The sequence below is a fragment of the Hippopotamus amphibius genome, chromosome 2, assembly GCF_030028045.1.
Source record: "Hippopotamus amphibius kiboko isolate mHipAmp2 chromosome 2, mHipAmp2.hap2, whole genome shotgun sequence".
NCBI classification, from domain to species: Eukaryota; Metazoa; Chordata; class Mammalia; order Artiodactyla; family Hippopotamidae; genus Hippopotamus; species Hippopotamus amphibius.
Window position 1 is genome coordinate 221,885,587 of NC_080187.1, and position 14,156 is coordinate 221,899,742.

General features: G+C 54.2%; 5 non-coding genes across 5 annotated transcripts; all 5 read right to left on the minus strand.

Moving 5' to 3' along the window:
• Positions 1–1,694: 1,694 nt before the first annotated feature.
• Positions 1,695–1,775, minus strand: LOC130846921 (small nucleolar RNA SNORD115). The gene has a single exon (XR_009051716.1). It is a non-coding gene; the product is annotated as a small nucleolar RNA SNORD115 (small nucleolar RNA).
• A 2,512-nt stretch (positions 1,776–4,287) lies between these two features.
• LOC130847032 (small nucleolar RNA SNORD115) lies at positions 4,288–4,368 on the minus strand. The gene has a single exon (XR_009051827.1). It is a non-coding gene; the product is annotated as a small nucleolar RNA SNORD115 (small nucleolar RNA).
• A 2,506-nt stretch (positions 4,369–6,874) lies between these two features.
• Positions 6,875–6,955, minus strand: LOC130847067 (small nucleolar RNA SNORD115). The gene has a single exon (XR_009051862.1). It is a non-coding gene; the product is annotated as a small nucleolar RNA SNORD115 (small nucleolar RNA).
• Positions 6,956–9,461: 2,506 nt separating this feature from the next.
• Positions 9,462–9,542, minus strand: LOC130847014 (small nucleolar RNA SNORD115). The gene has a single exon (XR_009051809.1). It is a non-coding gene; the product is annotated as a small nucleolar RNA SNORD115 (small nucleolar RNA).
• Positions 9,543–12,048: 2,506 nt separating this feature from the next.
• LOC130847071 (small nucleolar RNA SNORD115) lies at positions 12,049–12,129 on the minus strand. The gene has a single exon (XR_009051866.1). It is a non-coding gene; the product is annotated as a small nucleolar RNA SNORD115 (small nucleolar RNA).
• Positions 12,130–14,156: the final 2,027 nt, after the last annotated feature.

Here is a 14,156-nt window from a genome sequence, read left to right on the forward strand (position 1 = left end):
AGCTCTCTTGGTAGGCAGTGACTCCCGTAGAGGAAGGCCAGCCCAAGAGATGCCACAGGCCTGTATCTGTATGCAGAACCCATGAAAGGGCCTGTCTGAGAAAACTGGCCTATCTGAGGGCCCATGATCCCTCACAGAGACCTGGGAAACCCCATTCCAGCAAGGGACCAGCCCTTCAGCTCTCACAAGAGCCAAGAGCATCTAGCTGCCAAGTCCCTGATGAAGGGTCCTTGTTGCCTCTCACCACCTCCAGGCCTGGACCCACATCCACCCAACCAACACTTCTTGGAAGTCACTCAAGCACACCCCACAGCTGACCGTAAGCTCAGTCCATCCTCGTGCTCTGCCTCGACATGCACAGAGATCTGCGTGGTTGCTCCCCAGGGCAACACGTAATGAAATGGTGCCACCATGGTCAGTCTTACTACACTTCAGGTCAATCGAGTTGAATTTCACGGCCCGCATTCCGATCTGGTGGATGGGGAGCCACGTCAAGCATTCCTCCTTGGGGACCACAGAGATTCCCAAACAGGGCCAATTTCTTCTGTGGCAGCATTCCCTACTGTGGCCCGTGCAAGGCCACCAAACAACAGCCATGCAGCTACACCCTCCTCAGCCCACATCCCGGGACCACCCCTCCCCTTCAGGTCAACAGGGCCTCACGATGGACATGATAACGCGATGCCCAAGGGCTCTGCAAAGCCTTCATGGGGCAATGGACACCCAGAAGCCTTTTCTCCTCTGGAGGGGGCTCTTTGACAAACCAGTGGCTTCTGGAGAGGAAGACCAACCCAGGAGAAGCTATGGTCCTGTGTATGCATGCAGACCCCATTAGAGGCCCCATTCAGATCAGTTGGCTCCAACAAAGCACCGTGATCCCTCACAGAGTCCTAGCACAACCCCATTGAAGACCAGGGCATAGCTTCCAGCCCTTGAAATAACCAGCAGCATCCTGCCTCCAAGCACCTGAGGATGGGCTCCTGCCTGCCTCTCACCATCTCTAGGCAGGGGGCATGAGCCTTCCCTACTGACAGGTTTTGGGAAGCCATAAAGCACACACCACAAGGGACCATTCCCTCAATTGGTGATCATATTCTGGCGCTAGGTGCACAGAGGTCTCTAGAGATGTTCCGCTTGGGGCCAAGGAAGAAAACACTGCCTCGATGTGCTCTCTGACTAGAATACAGCTCTAATGAAGGCATGTGAGTGCACCAGATGTGAGCCCATAAATTTGGGGCAGCAGCAGACATTCCTCCTTGGTAGGCAGGAGGTTGCCAAAAGACTACCCTGTACTGCCTGCTGTGAGGGTGGCCAGCCCATAGTTCAAAATTCTCTTTGGCCTATCGGTAGCAACCAAAAGAGCCACTCACTGAGGAACACTCTGGCTGTGGTGAGTCCATTCCAAGGCTTGGCCTGAAACACAAAATTCAAAGCAGAAAGGCTTAAGGAAAGACTCCACCCATGGCCTCAGAACATGTGGGCCCTGGCACTATGGAGCAGGATAGAAAACCAAAGGTGGCAATACATCTTGGATATGTGGAAGCCTCAGACGCTCGGAGGAGTCTCAAAGGATTCCCTCGAGGGAGAGGCTGCTCCAACACCCACACCCACACACCCACCCGTACCCACACCCACACCCAGGGCTCTGCAATGGACCAAAAATGCAGGCCATCCTGCCCCTGGATCCCTCTGTTAGGCCTCAGCGTAATCCTATTGAGCATGATTTTTTGGTCATCAGCTCTCTTCAGGACCATATGAGTTCTCATCATCAACCCAACTGAGGCCCTCCTCACTCACCTGCGCCCTGCCACATGTGAAGGCTTACCTCAGATGCTTCCTGGAAAGAAGGATGCCTGAAGGGATGTGCCATTCTGTCGAATCCACGTGCTGGGCCAAGGCTCATGGTGATTGCCCTAGGGAACATAGGCCAGACACAGATCTTCATTTCTCTGGGGACGATGGCTGCCAAGAGGTGAGAAGGACAGCTGTGAGAACTCCAACTCCATGCTAGATGCATTGGGGGACGTGTGTGTCACACGCTCATGCATCGAATGATGCTACAAGAAATACCTGCAGCAATACATCCAGGAACATAGGGCCCAAATGTACCTCCACGCAGAGACAGGAACACATAGCTGAAACACATACAAACAGCTCCCTACATAGCTTCCTTCCTGCCTCCCTTCCTCCAGAATGCTCTAGCTCCCTCCCTTTCGACCCTCGTCCTTGGCTCACTCCCTCCATCCATCCATACTTACAAAGATGAAGGCATGAGCGGACAGGTGGATCAATGCCATCTTATGTACCTTAATACTGTGTCAGGGGCAGATGAAATAACCAGTACGTATATGTCTCCCCAGGGAAGGACTAGCCTCATGGATCCTCCAGGCAGCACAAGGCCTGGCACCAGGTCTGCTTGGCGGGGAAAACACTGGGGGTGTTTCTGGGGGGAATGGAGACATTCCTCTGGGCCCCACCCTGGTGTGGGCAAGCGTGTGCTGGCCGATGTCACACTTGGCTTGTCCATGTGCACAACACCCAGACAATGAGGCCTTTATGTCCCACACAGTGGACATTCACAGGAGCTGGAGGGAGCTCTCTTGGTAGGCAGTGGCTCCCGTAGAGGAAGGCCAGCCCAAGAGATGCCACAGGCCTGTATCTGTATGCAGAACCCATGAAAGGGCCTGTCTGAGAAAACTGGCCTATCTGAGGGCCCATGATCCCTCACAGAGACCTGGGAAACCCCATTCCAGCAAGGGACCAGCCCTTCAGCTCTCACAAGAGCCAAGAGCATCTAGCTGCCAAGTCCCTGATGAAGGGTCCTTGTTGCCTCTCACCACCTCGAGGCCTGGCCCCATATCCTCATAACCAACACTTCTTGGAAGTCACTCAAGCACACCCCACAACTGACCATAAGCTCAGTCCATCCTCGTGCTCTGCCTCGACATGCACAGAGATCTGCGTGGTTGCTCCCCAGGGCAACACGTAATGAAATGGTGCCTCCATGGTCAGTCTTACTCCACTTCAGCTCAATCGAGTTGAATTTCACGGCCCGCATTCCGATCTGGTGGATGGGGAGCCACGTCAAGCATTCCTCCTTGGGGACCACAGAGATTCCCAAACAGGGCCAATTTCTTCTGTGGCAGCATTCCCTACTGTGGCCCGTGCAAGGCCACCAAACAACAGCCATGCAGCTACACCCTCCTCAGCCCACATCCCGGGACCACCCCTCCCCTTCAGGTCAACAGGGCCTCACGATGGACATGATAACGCGATGCCCAAGGGCTCTGCAAAGCCTTCATGGGGCAATGGACACCCAGAAGCCTTTTCTCCTCTGGAGGGGGCTCTCTGACAAACCAGTGGCTTCCGGAGAGGACGACCAACCCAGGAGAAGCTATGGTCCTGTGTATGCATGCAGACCCCATCAGAGGCCCCATTTGCATCAGTTGGCTCCAACAAAGCACCATGATCCCTCACAGAGTCCTAGCACAACCCCGTTGAAGACCAGGGCATGGCTTCCAGCCCTTGAAATAACCAGCAGCATCCTGCCTCCAAGCACCTGAGGATGGGCTCCTGCCTGCCTCTCACCATCTCTAGGCAGGGGGCATGAGCCTTCCCTACTGACAGGTTTTGGGAAGCCATAAAGCACACACCACAAGGGACCATTCCCTCAGTTGGTGATCATACTCTGGCACTAGGTGCAGAGAGGTCTCTAGAGATGTTCCGCTTGGGGCCAAGGAAGAAAACACTGCCTCGATGTGCTCTCTGACTAGAATACAGCTCTAATGAAGGCATGTGAGTGCACCCGATGTGAGCCCATAAATTTGGGGCAGCAGCAGACATTCCTCCTTGGTAGGCAGGAGGTTGCCAAAAGACTACCCTGTACTGGCTGCTGTGAGGGCGGCCAGCCCATAGTTCAAAATTCTCTGGGGCCTATCGGTAGCAACCAAAAGAGCCACTCACTGCGGAACACTCTGGCTGTGGTGAGTCCATTCCAAGGCTTGGCCTGAAACACAAAATTCAAAGCAGAAAGGCTTAAGGAAAGACTCCACCCATGGCCTCAGAACATGTGGGCCCTGGCACTATGGAGCAGGATAGAAAACCAAAGGTGGCAATACATCTTGGATATGTGGAAGGCTCCGACGCTCAGAGGAGTCTCAAAGGATTCCCTCGAGGGAGAGGCTGCTCCAACACCCACACCCACACACCCACCCGTACCCACACCCACACCCAGGGCTCTGCAATGGACCAAAAATGCAGGCCATCCTGCCCCTGGATCCCTCTGTTAGGCCTCAGCATAATCCTATTGAGCATGATTTTTTGGTCATCAGCTCTCTTCAGGACCATATGAGTTCTCATCATCAACCCAACTGAGGCCCTCCTCACTCACCTGCGCCCTGCCACATGTGAAGGCTTACCTCAGATGCTTCCTGGAAAGAAGGATGCCTGAAGGGATGTGCCATTCTGTCGAATCCACGTGCTGGGCCAAGGCTCATGGTGATTGCCCTAGGGAACATAGTCCAGACACAGATCTTCATTTCTCTGGGGATGATGTCTGCCAAGAGGTGAGAAGGACAGCTGTGAGAACTCCAACTCCATGCTAGATGCATTGGGGGACGTGTGTGTCACACGCTCATGCATCGAATGATGCTACAAGAAATACCTGCAGCAATACATCCAGGAACATAGGGCCCAAATGTACCTCCACGCAGAGACAGGAACACATAGCTGAAACGCATACAAACAGCTCCCTACATAGCTTCCTTCCTGCCTCCCTTCCTCCAGAATGCTCTAGCTCCCTCCCTTTCGACCCTCGTCCTTGGCTCACTCCCTCCATCCATCCATACTTACAAAGATGAAGGCATGAGTGGACAGGTGGATCAATGTCATCTTATGTACCTTAATACTGTGTCAGGGGCAGATGAAATAACCAGTACGTATATGTCTCCCCAGGGAAGGACTAGCCTCATGGATCCTCCAGGCAGCGCAATGCGTGGCACCAGGTCTGCTTGGTGAGGAAAACACTGGGGGTGTTTCTGGGGGGAATGGAGACATTCCTCTGGGCCCCACCCTGGTGTGGGCAAGCGTGTGCTGGCCGATGTCACACTCGGCTTGTCCATGTGCACAACACCCAGACAATGAGGCCTTTATGTCCCACACAGTGGACATTCACAGGAGCTGGAGGGAGCTCTCTTGGTAGGCAGTGGCTCCCGTAGAGGAAGGCCAGCCCAAGAGATGCCACAGGCCTGTATCTGTATGCAGAACCCATGAAAGGGCCTGTCTGAGTAAACTGGCCTATCTGAGGGCCCATGATCCCTCACAGAGACCTGGGAAACCCCATTCCAGCAAGGGACCAGCCCTTCAGCTCTCACTAGAGCCAAGAGCATCTAGCTGCCAAGTCCCTGATGAAGGGTCCTTGTTGCCTCTCACCACCTCCAGGCCTGGCCCCACATCCTCCCAACCAACACTTCTTGGAAGTCACTCAAGCACACCCCACAACTGACCATAAGCTCAGTCCATCCTCGTGCTCTGCCTCGACATGCACAGAGATCTGCGTGGTTGCTCCCCAGGGCAACACGTAATGAAATGGTGCCTCCATGCTCAGTGTTACTACACTTCAGTTCAATCGAGTTGAATTTCACGGCCCGAATTCTGATCTGGTGGATGGGGAGCCATGTCAAGCATTCCTCCTTGGGGACCACAGAGATTCCCAAACAGGGCCAATTTCTTCTGCGACAGCATTCCCTACTGTGGCCCGTGCAAGGCCACCAAACAACAGCCATGCAGCTACACCCTCCTAAGCCCACATCCCGGGACCACCCCTCCCCTTCAGGTCAACAGGGCCTCACGATGGACATGATAACGGGATGCCCAAGGGCTCTGCAAAGCCTTCATGGGGGAATGGACACCCAGAAGCCTTTTCTCCTCTGGAGGGGGCTCTCTGACAAACCAGTGGCTTCCGGAGAGGACGACCAACCCAGGAGAAGCTATGGTCCTGTGTATGCATGCAGACCCCATCAGAGGCCCCATTCGGATCAAGTGGCTCCAACAAAGCCCCATGATCCCTCACAGAGTCCTGGCACAAACCCATTGAAGACCACGGCATGGCTTCCAGCCCTTGAAATAACCAGCAGCATCCTGCTTCCAAGCACCTGAGGATAGGCTCCTGCCTGCCTCTCACCATCTCTAGGCAGGGGGCATGAGCCTTCCCTACTGGCAGGATATGGGAAGCCATAAAGCACACACCACAAGGGACCATTAACTCAGTTGGTGATCATACTCTGACGCTAGGTGCACAGAGGTCTCTAGAGATGTTCCGCCTGGGGCCAAGGAAGAAAACACTGCCTCGATGTGCTCTCTGACTAGAATACAGCTCTAATGAAGGCATGTGAGTGCACCAGATGTGAGCCCATAAATTTGGGGCAGCAGAAGACATTCCTCCTTGGTAGGCAGGAGGTTGCCAAAAGACTACCCTGTACTGGCTGCTGTGAGGGCGGCCAGCCCATAGTTCAAAATTCTCTGGGGCCTATCGGTAGCAACCAAAAGAGGCACTCACTGCGGAACATTCTGGCTGTGGTGAGCCCATGCCAAGGCTTGGCCTGAAACACAAAATTCAAAGCAGAAAGGCTTAAGGAAAGACTCCACGCATGGCTTCAGAACATGTGGGCCCTGGCACTATGGAGCAGGATAGAAAACCACAGGTGGCAACACATCTTGGATATGTGGAATCCTCCTACACTGGGAGGAGTCTCAAGGGATTTCCTTGAGCGAGAGGCTGCTCCAACACCCACACCCACACCCACACACACACCCACACCCAGGGCTCTGCAATGGACCAAAAATGCAGGCCATCCTGCCCCTGGATCCCTCTGTTAGGCGTCAGCGTAATCCTATTGAGCATGATTTTTTGGTCATCAGCTCTCTTCAGGACCATATGAGTTCTCATCCTCGACCCAACTGAGGCCCTCCTCACTCACCTGCGCCCTGCCACATGTGAAGGCTTACCTCAGATGCTTCCTGGAAAGAAGGATGCCTGAAGGGATGTGCCATTCTGTCGAATCCACGTGCTGGGCCAAGGCTCATGGTGATTGCCCTAGGGAACATAGGCCAAACACAGATCTTCATTTCTCTGGGGACGATGGCTGCCAAGAGGTGAGAAGGACAGCTGTGAGAACTCCAACTCCATGCTAGATGCATTGGGGGACGTGTGTGCCACACGCTCATGCATCGAATGATGCTACAAGAAATACCTGCAGCAATACATCCAGGAACATAGGGCCCAAATGTACCTCCACGCAGAGACAGGAACACATAGCTGAAACGCATACAAACAGCTCCCTACAGAGCTTCCTTCCTGCCTCCCTTCCTCCAGAATGCTCTAGCTCCCTCCCTTTCGACCCTCTTCCTTGGCTCACTCTCTCCATCCGTCCATACATACAAAGATGAAGGCATGAGTGGACAGGTGGATCAATGCCATCTTATGTACCTTAATACTGTGTCAGGGGCAGATGAAATAACCAGTACGTATATGTCTCCCCAGGGAAGGACTAGCCTCATGGATCCTCTAGTCAACACAAGGCCTGGCACCAGGTCTGCTTGGTGGGGAAAACACTGGGGGCGTTTCTGGGGGGAATGGAGACATTCCTCTGGGCCCGACCCTGGTGTGGGCAAGTGTGTGCTGGCCGATGTCACACTCGGCTTGTCCATGTGCACAACACCCAGACAATGAGGCCTTTATGTCCCACACAGTGGACATTCACAGGAGCTGGAGGGAGCTCTCTTGGTAGGCAGTGGCTCCCGTAGAGGAAGGCCAGCCCAAGAGATGCCACAGGCCTGTATCTGTATGCAGAACCCATGAAAGGGCCTGTCTGAGTAAACTGGCCTATCTGAGGGCCCATGATCCCTCACAGAGACCCGGGAAACCCCATTCCAGCAAGGGACCAGCCCTTCAGCTCTCACAAGAGCCAAGAGCATCTAGCTGCCAAGTCCATGATGAAGGGTCCTTGTTGCCTCTCACCACCTCCAGGCCTGGCCCCACATCCTCCCAACCAACACTTCTTGGAAGTCACTCAAGCACACCCCACAACTGACCATAAGCTCAGTACATCCTCGTGCTCTGCCTCGACATGCACAGAGATCTGCGTGGTTGCTCCCCAGGGCAACACGTCCTGTAATGGTGCTTCCATTTTCAGTCTTACTATACTTCAGGTCAATCGAGTTGAATTTCAAGACCCGCATTCCGATCTGGTGGATGGGGAGCCATGTCAAGCATTCCTCCTTGGGGAGCACAGAGATTCCCAAACAGGGCCAATTTCTTCTGTGGCAGCATTCCCTACTGTGGCCCGTGCAAGGCCACCAAACAACAGCCATGCAGCTACACCCTCCTCAGCCCGCATCCCGGGACCACCCCTCCCCTTCAGGTCAACAGGGCCTCACGATGGACATGATAACGGGATGCCCAAGGGCTCTGCAAAGCCTTCATGGGGGAATGGACACCCAGAAGCCTTTTCTCCTCTGGAGGGGGCTCTCTGACAAACCAGTGGCTTCCGGAGAGGACGACCAACTCAGGAGAAGCTATGGTCCTGTGTATGCATGCAGACCCCATCAGAGGCCCCATTCGGATCAAGTGGCTCCAACAAAGCACCATGATCCCTCACAGAGTCCTGGCACAACCCCATTGAAGACCACGGCATGGCTTCCAGCCCTTGAAATAACCAGCAGCATCCTGCTTCCAAGCACCTGAGGATAGGCTCCTGCCTGCCTCTCACCATCTCTAGGCAGGGGGCATGAGCCTTCCCTACTGGCAGGATTTGGGAAGCCATAAAGCACACACCACAAGGGACCATTCCCTCAGTTGGTGATCATACTCTGGCGCTAGGTGCACAGAGGTCTCTAGAGATGTTCCGCCTGGGGCCAAGGAAGAAAACACTGCCTCGATGTGCTCTCTGACTAGAATACAGCTCTAATGAAGGCATGTGAGTGCACCAGATGTGAGCCCATAAATTTGGGGCAGCAGAAGACATTCCTCCTTGGTAGGCAGGAGGTTGCCAAAAGACTACCCTGTACTGGCTGCTGTGAGGGCGGCCAGCCCATAGTTCAAAATTCTCTGGGGCCTATCGGTAGCAACCAAAAGAGGCACTCACTGCGGAACATTCTGGCTGTGGTGAGCCCATGCCAAGGCTTGGCCTGAAACACAAAATTCAAAGCAGAAAGGCTTAAGGAAAGACTCCACGCATGGCTTCAGAACATGTGGGCCCTGGCACTATGGAGCAGGATAGAAAACCACAGGTGGCAACACATCTTGGATATGTGGAATCCTCCTACACTGGGAGGAGTCTCAAGGGATTTCCTTGAGCGAGAGGCTGCTCCAACACCCACACCCACACCCACACACACACCCACACCCAGGGCTTTGCAATGGACCAAAAATGCAGGCCATCCTGCCCCTGGATCCCTCTGTTAGGCCTCAGCGTAATCCTATTGAGCATGATTTTTTGGTCATCAGCTCTCTTCAGGACCATATGAGTTCTCATCCTCGACCCAACTGAGGCCCTCCTCACTCACCTGCGCCCTGCCACATGTGAAGGCTTACCTCAGATGCTTCCTGGAAAGAAGGATGCCTGAAGGGATGTGCCATTCTGTCGAATCCACGTGCTGGGCCAAGGCTCATGGTGATTGCCCTAGGGAACATAGGCCAAACACAGATCTTCATTTCTCTGGGGATGATGGCTGCCAAGAGGTGAGAAGGACAGCTGTGAGAACTCCAACTCCATGCTAGATGCATTGGGGGACGTGTGTGCCACACGCTCATGCATCGAATGATGCTACAAGAAATACCTGCAGCAATACATCCAGGAACATAGGGCCCAAATGTACCTCCACGCAGAGACAGGAACACATAGCTGAAACGCATACAAACAGCTCCCTACATAGCTTCCTTCCTGCCTCCCTTCCTCCAGAATGCTCTAGCTCCCTCCCTTTCGACCCTCGTCCTTGGCTCACTCTCTCCATCCATCCATACATACAAAGATGAAGGCATGAGTGGACAGGTGGATCAATGCCATCTTATGTACCTTAATACTGGGTCAGGGGCAGATGAAAGAACCAGTACGTATATGTCTCCCCAGGGAAGGACTAGCCTCATGGATCCTCCAGGCAGCACAAGGCCTGGCACCAGGTCTGCTTGGTGGGGAAAACACTGGGGGCGTTTCTGGGGGGAATGGAGACATTCCTCTGGGCCCGACCCTGGTGTGGGCAAGCGTGTGCTGGCCGATGTCACACTCGGCTTGTCCATGTGCACAACACCCAGACAATGAGGCCTTTATGTCCCACACAGTGGACATTCACAGGAGCTGGAGGGAGCTCTCTTGGTAGGCAGTGGCTCCCGTAGAGGAAGGCCAGCCCAAGAGATGCCACAGGCCTGTATCTGTATGCAGAACCCATGAAAGGGCCTGTCTGAGAAAACTGGCCTATCTGAGGGCCCATGATCCCTCACAGAGACCTGGGAAACCCCATTCCAGCAAGGGACCAGCCCTTCAGCTCTCACAAGAGCCAAGAGCATCTAGCTGCCAAGTCCCTGATGAAGGGTCCTTGTTGCCTCTCACCACCTCCAGGCCTGGCCCCACATCCTCCCAACCAACACTTCTTGGAAGTCACTCAAGCACACCCCACAACTGACCATAAGCTCAGTACATCCTCGTGCTCTGCCTCGACATGCACAGGGATCTGCGTGGTTGCTCCCCAGGGCAACACGTACTGAAATGGTGCCTCCCTTTTCAGTCTTACTACACTTCAGGTCAATCGAGTTGAATTTCAAGACCCGCATTCCAATCTGGTGGATGGGGAGCCATGTCAAGCATTCCTCCTTGGGGAGCACAGAGATTCCCAAACAGGGCCAATTTCTTCTGTGGCAGCATTCCCTACTGTGGCCCGTGCAAGGGCACCAAACAACAGCCATGCAGCTACACCCTCCTCAGCCCACATCCCGGGACCACCCCTCCCCTTCAGGTCAACAGGGCCTCACGATGGACATGATAACGGGATGCCCAAGGGCTCTGCAAAGCCTTCATGGGGGAATGGACACCCAGAAGCCTTTTCTCCTCTGGAGGGGGCTCTCTGACAAACCAGTGGCTTCCGGAGAGGACGACCAACCCAGGAGAAGCTATGGTCCTGTGTATGCATGCAGACCCCATCAGAGGCCCCATTCGGATCAAGTGGCTCCAACAAAGCCCCATGATCCCTCACAGAGTCCTGGCACAAACCCATTGAAGACCACGGCATGGCTTCCAGCCCTTGAAATAACCAGCAGCATCCTGCTTCCAAGCACCTGAGGATAGGCTCCTGCCTGCCTCTCACCATCTCTAGGCAGGGGGCATGAGCCTTCCCTACTGGCAGGATTTGGGAAGCCATAAAGCACACACCACAAGGGACCATTAACTCAGTTGGTGATCATACTCTGACGCTAGGTGCACAGAGGTCTCTAGAGATGTTCCGCCTGGGGCCAAGGAAGAAAACACTGCCTCGATGTGCTCTCTGACTAGAATACAGCTCTAATGAAGGCATGTGAGTGCACCAGATGTGAGCCCATAAATTTGGGGCAGCAGAAGACATTCCTCCTTGGTAGGCAGGAGGTTGCCAAAAGACTACCCTGTACTGCCTGCTGTGAGGGCGGCCAGCCCATAGTTCAAAATTCTCTGGGGCCTATCGGTAGCAACCAAAAGAGCCACTCATTGCGGAACATTCTGGCTGTGGTGAGCCCATTCCAAGGCTTGGCCTGAAACACAAAATTCAAAGCAGAAAGGCTTAAGGAAAGACTCCACCCATGGCCCCAGAACATGTGGGCCCTGGCACTATGGAGCAGGATAGAAAACCAAAGGTGGCAACACATCTTGGATATGTGGAAGCCTGCTACACTCGGAGGAGTCTCAAGGGATTTCCTCGAGGGAGAGGCTGCTCCAACTCCCACACGCAAACCCACACCCACACCCACACCCAGGGCTCTGCAATGGACCAAAAATGCAGGCCATCCTGCCCCTGGATCCCTCTGTTATACCTCAGCGTAATCCTATTGAGCATGATTTTTTGGTCATCAGCTCTCTTCAGGACCATATGAGTTCTCATCATCGACCCAACTGAGGCCCTCCTCACTCATCTGCGCCCTGCCACATGTGAAGGCTTACCTCAGATGCTTCCTGGAAAAAGGATGCCTAAAGGGATGTGCCATTCTGTCAAATCCTCGTGCTGGGCCAAGGCTCATGGTGATTGCCCTAGGGAACATAGGCCAAACACAGATCTTCATTTCTCTGGGGACGATGTTTGCCAAGAGGTGAGAAGGACAGCTGTGAGAACTCCAACTCCATGCTAGATGCATTGGGGGACGTGTGTGCCACACGCTCATGCATCGAATGATGCTACAAGAAATACCTGCAGCAATACATCCAGGAACATAGGGCCCAAATGTAGCTCCACGCAGAGACAGGAACACATAGCTGAAACGCATACAAACAGCTCCCTACATAGCTTCCTTCCTGCCTCCCTTCCTCCATAGTGCTCTAGCTCCCTCCCTTTCGACCCTCGTCCTTGGCTCACTCCCTCCATCCATCCATACTTACAAAGATGAAGGCATGAGTGGACAGGTGGATCAATGCCATCTTATGTACCTTAATACTGTGTCAGGGGCAGATGAAATAACCAGTACATATATGTCTCCCCAGGGAAGGACTAGCCTCATGGATCCTCCAGGCAGCACAAGGCCTGGCACCAGGGCTGCTTGGCGCGGAATACACTGGGGGTGTGTCTGGGGGGAATGGAGACATTCCTCTGGGCCCGACCCTGGTGTGGGCAAGTGTGTGCTGGCCGATGTGACACTCGGCTTGTCCATGTGCACAACACCCAGACAATGAGGCCTTTATGTCCCACGCAGTGGACATTCACAGGAGCTGGAGGGAGCTCTCTTGGTAGGCAGTGGCTCCCGTAGAGGAAGGCCAGCCCAAGAGATGCCACAGGCCTGTATCTGTATGCAGAACCGATGAAAGGGCCTGTCTGAGAAAACTGGCCTATCTGAGGGCCCATGATCCCTCACAGAGACCTGGGAAACCCCATTCCAGCAAGGGACGTGCCCTTCAGCTCTCCCAAGAGCCAAGAGCATCTAGCTGCCAAGTCCCTGATGAAGGGTCCTTGTTGCCTCTCACCACCTCCAGGCCTGGCCCCACATCCTCCCAACCAACACTTCTTGGAAGTCACTCAAGCACACCCCACAACTGTCCATAAGCTCAGTCCATCCTCGTGCTCTGCCTCGACATGCACAGAGATCTGCGTGGTTGCTCCCCAGGGCAACACGTAATGAGATGGTGCCTCCATGGTCAGCTTTACTACACTTCAGGTCAATCGAGTTGAATTTCAAGACCCGCATTCCGATCTGGTGGATGGGGAGCCACATCAAGCATTCCTCCTTGGGGAGCACAGAGATTCCCAAACAGGGCCAATTTCTTCTGTGGCAGCATTCCCTACTGTGGCCCGTGCAAGGCCACCAAACAACAGCCATGCAGCTACACCCTCCTCAGCCCACATCCCGGGACCACCCCTCCCCTTCAGGTCAACAGGGCCTCACGATGGACATGATAACGGGATGCCCAAGGGCTCTGCAAAGCCCTCATGGGGGAATGGACACCCAGAAGCCTTTTCTCCTCTGGAGGGGGCTCTCTGACAAACCAGTGGCTTCCGGAGAGGACGACCAACCCAGGAGAAGCTATGGTCCTGTGTATGCATGCAGACCCCATCAGAGGCCCCATTCGGATCAAGTGGCTCCAACAAAGCCCCATGATCCCTCACAGAGTCCTGGCACAACCCCATTGAAGACCACGGCATGGCTTCCAGCCCTTGAAATAACCAGCAGCATCCTGCTTCCAAGCACCTGAGGATAGGCTCCTGCCTGCCTCTCACCATCTCTAGGCAGGGGGCATGAGCCTTCCCTACTGGCAGGATTTGGGAAGCCATAAAGCACACACCACAAGGGACCATTAACTCAGTTGGTGATCATACTCTGACGCTAGGTGCACAGAGGTCTCTAGAGATGTTCCGCCTGGGGCCAAGGAAGAAAACACTGCCTCGATGTGCTCTCTGACTAGAATACAGCTCTAATGAAGGCATGTGAGTGC